This window comes from Gymnoscopelus microlampas (genome assembly GCF_963454915.1).
Source record: "Gymnoscopelus microlampas genome assembly, chromosome: 3".
Taxonomy (NCBI): domain Eukaryota; kingdom Metazoa; phylum Chordata; class Actinopteri; order Myctophiformes; family Myctophidae; genus Gymnoscopelus; species Gymnoscopelus microlampas.
The window spans coordinates 46267608-46273878 of record NC_139940.1 but is presented as its reverse complement, the minus strand read 5'-3'; positions in this window follow the sequence as shown (position 1 = coordinate 46273878).

The following is a 6271-nucleotide window of genomic DNA, read 5'->3' as shown; positions in this document are numbered from 1 at the left end:
GTAGATATCAACAATAACACAGCAGGCTCTGAACACAAATGACCCATCTGAAAATATCTGAATTCATTAAAATAACTTGTAGAATGTCCTTTTGTCACGTCTAGTGTGTCTGCTAGAGGGAGAATCCAAGATAATGTTAACTTCCAGTCTTCCATAAATAAGGAGGCTGAACAGCAGTTGGACCTAACCATCAGTTAGTTGAGTTGTAACAGGTTTATTTACAGTACCATGTTGTTCTAATATTTGATATTTGTAGTTATCTAGCATGTTGAAATTTGAATGTATTTATTGTTGTTTTTATGTGTCTGGATGTCTCTGCTGACATTTTTTGTGATTAATTGTGATCATTCTGGCTTATTGAAAATAGTATTACTGTCTAAAACAAATACAAACGTCTAACAATACTTTTTTGGGTAAAAGTAAAATATCTTATAACATTGTATTAGATAATGATGACATACAGACAATGGATGCAGGATGTATAGACAAGAGAACACACACAAGTTTAGCATGTGTAGCTCTACAGGTGGAGAGAAAGTGTCTATTCAGACTCAGAGCATACTGTACATTACTCTACTGCGCCCTTGTGGTCAAGATACTGTACAAAACAGCGTGCAGAGACTTAGCTTACAATGATGACATGAAAATGTTATTTAATGTGATTATGACAGTTTGTACTTCTGTACAATAAAATGTTTGAGTTTTTCTCAGTTTCAAGAAGAATCAAGAATCAATAAAAGCTTTATTTGTCACTTAATTAAACAAACACAAGCAAAATGTTGGTGGGATTGTTAACCATAACATAATACAGAAATGCTGGATTAAATAGAAATAGAAGGCAGGGTTAGGGTCTTGTCTTAGAGACAGGTAGGTACAATAGCTTTAATATATTTAGCAGCAGTGTCAAATCATGTGAAAAAGAAGGCACGCACATAAGAATGAAGTGTTATTTGTCTGTTTCATTCCGTTGTTTTTGTTTCTATTTTTGGTTTGACGAAACTTGACAAAACAGAACATCAAGCTTTCATTTTTATCAGTGAGGTTAAGATAAATGTATCTTCTCACAGATCCAGTAGGCTTTATATGAACATAACCAATTACTCCATCCTCTGTCGCTGTGTGTGTAAGTTACACAGTTCCTGTCTTCTCCATCAGTACGAGGATATCCCCTGGCCCAGTACCTGCAAAGTAAACAACATTATAGGGCTGCAACTACAGATTATTTATGTTGCTGATTATTCTATCAATTACTTTTTCTACTGATTCTACTGAATAATCGAGAAGCATGTTTTTGTATTTTATTTTATGTTTATCAATGAATTCATTAACCACTTAAAGGTAGGTGATATGTTTTGGTTAAAACAAAACGTTTTTTGTTAAAAGGTTAAAGCACCTTATTCTGATAGTAATACTTGCTATAGAGTGTTTGTTCAGTAACAGGGGTCTCCCTGTCTCTCCAGCTTTTTAATAAACAGAAAATACAATTTCAGGTAGCTGACAACATTTCAGCCAATCTGGAGAGAGTACCCATTTATCAGCTTATTTTTATAGTGTTCCAGTTCCAATTTTGTCTGTTCATTTTTATTTTAACCAAAGAAAATCACTTACCTTACCTTTAAGTGTTATTTTATTCTTTGTCGCATAACAGTGCCGTGCAAAGATAGTGAAAATTTCTCACAGCTCACAACTATAGTGGCAGTGCTGCTCATGCGGTCCCATTCTAACTTGCAGAGGGTCTATTTCACAATTTTTTATTTTGCTGATAATGACATGCCCAAGGATTCGAATAATAACGCATTATTTTATGAAATTATGGATCATTTTTGTAATCAATTAAATTGATAGTTCAATTAACTGCTAATTCATTATTTCAGTCCACTCCCACTCAGTCACATACCGTACAGAGACTACAGTTCACCATGGCAGTAGCTTGATCAAGCTACATTTCTGCCCCTGGAGAAATTTTATTTTGAAACTTAATTATGAAGACTTCTCTCATTTTGGGCAGAGATTTGAACACATTTTGTCACCAGATGACTATCTGGACTTCTTTGCAGCAAGACCCACCCACCCTGTGAAGCATTGGAGTGATACCAGGGCCAATCAGAGGCCAATCAGAAGCAGCTGTTGGCTTGTCGTGTGCTGACATGCCCTCAGGGCAATCAGAATGGAAGAAAAAGGGACATTCCTTGCTTTTTACCTGTACCACGTACGTCATAGGTCAAATCAAGTCAACGGTATGACCACAGTGGAAAAGAGCAAAAACATGGCATGCCATCTGTTGAGAAGGAGCACCAACGCAAAAGAGGGCAGAACTGGACAATTAAAGCTAATTTTCGTCAGTTGAGAGAAAGTGTTTCAAAGTGTCCAATAATAACAATAACAACTAAATTGTAATAACACTCAACAAACATAATCCATGGGAACCCTTGATCCACAGCCTCACCATCAGACCTCCTCCTCACCTCTGATCAAAGTTATAGGCACCTTTGCATCAAACTATTGTGACACTGCATTCCTTTAAATCCTGCCATGCCCTTCATGAATCACTCACTCATCATGTATTATCTGACTTACTTGACACTCAATTATTTTTCCATTGTTCCATCGGCTTGCTTTCTCATCAACCTAGACTAACCTGTTCACCTTAATGGAAACCACAACAAACAAAAAACTAGTTTAGCTGGTACTTCCCGTCTCTCCTGTCCTTTAGTAACACTGTCCTCTGAAAGCCATCTGTCTATATACTGTAATAACAATAAGTATAATACACACCCATTCACCTATGTGTGACAGTGTTAACAAATGTTTATGTTTTAAAGCGAACATTTTAAACTGAAATCTTTGCTTCTGGGGGACCCTGGAACTACATTTTTTGGGATGGGGCTCCACGGCCAAATACATTTAATTTTGGGGGTCCTTGACATGAAAAAGTTTGAGAACCACTGATATAGCAACATGAGTTTTTTTTTTAACGGTTAGGATTTAGAAGACATTTGTTGAATATTCAAAAGATTTGCACATATTTTCAGGATTTTTCAAAAATAGCAGAACTACAAGCTCATAGCGCGGCACTCAGTGCCGTGCTATGAGCTTGTAGATCTGCTAATTTTGAATAGCCAAAGAAATCTAAAAAGACAGATGCGTTCTCAGACTGAATGGGTTAATGTCTGTCTCAGGACTGCAACCTGCCAGTATACAGTAGATAACTTCCCAGTCTCCAGGTTTTCTAAAGTATAGCTAACCACTTTTAACTCTGACATCCCAATTTTTGGCATGTCATTATAGGCATGCCTGAGAATTTCTGATCTACAAGCTCACAACATGCCGTGATGTGTTGTGAGCTTGTAGATCTGCTTTTCCGGCTTTTTTGTATTTATAAGTGGCTCATTTTAAAATGTGTAGCGCAGTGGAATAGAGTAGATACTATGACACATCAAGAGTCCATAGTACTGTATACATTTGGGGCTAGGCCTATGTGTTTCTGGTAATATTATTGATCACTTGTTTTGCAAAAATAAAAGATTGATGGAAATTAATGTCCATCACAAGCTGGCATGGTGATGACCCCTGAGCTTGAGCAGTTAAGCTACAAAAAAATTCCCAAAAAGTAGTTCAACTACTTGACGCAGTACACAAATATTAATGTAGCTCCCAGCAAAATAAAACAAAATCTAGTTAAGCTACATAGCTCAACTACATGTAGCTTAATGCTCCCCAACACTGAATTAGAATTACAATAAAATAACTAAATTACTTACTGTGTTGTCAGTGGTTTTCCATCCACCCACGTCCATTTACCCTCAGTCCTTTTCACACCAATCCATGATGATGCAAACAGATCTCCAGGGTTCAATCCTCTGATGAATTCCTGATCATTTGTACATGATTGAACCATAATTAATTGTCTCTGAAATGTTCAGTTTTCACGCACGCACGCACACACACACGCGCGCGCACACACACACACACACACACACACACACACACACACGCACACACGCACGCACGCACGCACGCACGCACGCACGCACGCTGCACAGATAAACTAACCTGTTCTTCTTCACTGTTAATGATCAGCAGATCTGCTCCTGTCTTCATACATTGTTCTTTACTTTCCTCCCAAGTTTTTAATTCAGTAGATGTGTAGTAACAGCTGCATCCAAACTTCTGCCATCCACTGGGACACGACTTGTCTATCAAAACAGGAGGATTACAAATTTTGGGCAAATTGGACACTGCGTTCATGATTTGTGGCATTTTTTGCAAAACAGGCATCCCACAGGAAGCCAATCGTATAGCCAACTGAAATGTAATATGAAAAGCCTGACTGATACATGTTTATCACATGACTCCAGAGATAATGTGTACCGATTTCTATGTTGAGGAAATGGACGTGGCCTTCATACAGGGGCGATGCCACCACCATTTTTTTCTGCAGAATGAGCCTAACATAATCCTTCATGCCCGGCCATTACGGCCTGGCAGAGATAATAATACTAAAATGTATATACAATGTTTGTAACCTCTCTCACCTGCTATCTTTCTCTTAAGCTGGTTTACTTCTCTTTGCAATTGGTCTCTCTCCACGATCAGGTTGTTGTATTTGGTGTATAGCTGATCTCTCTGCATGATCAGGTGGGCCTCTAGCTGGTCTCTCTCCAGGATCAGGTGGTTGTATTTGGTGTAAAGCTGGTCTCTCTCCAGGGTCAAGTTGTTGCAGTTGCACTGGTTATTGTCTGAATGATCTGTAAAGGACCGATGGGTTACAATAAAAACAGTTGTTGCTACTGTTCATGATGAGGTCATCTCCTGATCAGGTGTTTTTATTTGAATAGATCTCAACATGTATAATAAAGTACTAGAGAACCCACACACATCAAAAGTGAATCATGGTAGGTTTCATGTGTGAGACACAAGTCTCTTTACTGTTCTAAGAGCATGAATTTGACCTTTGACCCCCTGATACTCACATTCCATGGTCATGCCTGTGGTTCTCACTACTGGTAGAACACACAGCAGCATAAGACACACTGCAAGCACTCTGACCATGTCTCTCTGGATGATGAGGTCTCTCTGGACAACTGGAGGATATTAATACAATAGAGTTCAACTTTAATATGATCAGCTCCAATGTTTCATTTCAAAGAACACACAATGAATATTATATATTTAAGTGATTTGGTGCAATGAACTCAGAGAGCCCCTTTATCTTTGATTTCTGCAGAAAGGTCCATATGTGTGATGCACGATAAGGTAGATGAACATGTTTTCACCTTACAACATGCAATTGAAATGAGAAATGAGATGAGACACAAGGAGGAACAGGCTCTTAACGTTCATAATGTATCTTTAGATTGTCATTGGTCCAACATGGTGGCGTGTTCCTTGTAAACATTGGTACTACTATACTTTGAATATTTTGTGACAAATACTGCTTTAGTAATTATATGGGAAGAGAGAGTAACCCTGTAAGTGTGTTAATGTACCTTGATCTCCTGTAGCCTGTGAACCAGAGCCTTGGTCTGTGAGACTGTCTGACACCATGTTCACCTCCTTTCTCCTCCTGCTTCTCCTCCCTGCCTCCTCCATCATATTGAACCCTCTTTGATCTGACTGGATTGACAGAAATATCAAGAAACAAAGTTTTTTGTTTGTTTTCCAAGTAAGAAGTTGTACAATTGTGGTGTAATAATATCAGCTCAAACTAAAGTTACAGAAATCACTTACATAATTTCACACACTCTCTCTCTCTCTCTCTCTCTCTCTCTCTCTCTCTCTCTCTCTCTCTCTCTCTCTCTCTCTCTCTCTCTTTCTCTCTTTCTCTCTTTTGTTTGCTCACACACTACCTCACACTTTCTTTCTATCTCTTTCCACACACACACGCACGCACGCGCGCACGCACGCGCGCGCACACGCGCACGCACACGCACACACACACACACACACACACACACACACACACACACACACACACACACACACACAGTATATTTGCATATCGTTGCCGTCCGGCAGAAACCAGCTCCAACTCCATTTTTCCGCTTTTGCATCTTTTTCCATAAATCAGTGCTATTGAACACCCTTTACGTCTGTGTGTTGATTAAAAAATAATGAACCAATGAAAAGTATTAAAAAGTGCTTCTGACAAAAAAAATCTCCACCAAAGGGGGGTGGAGTTAGCTGGTTTTGCTGACTCCAGGCTCCACCCCCTTTTGACCTCCAACCTCATTGTGAGCTTGGAGGTCCATTCATCTGTTCTTATCAATGA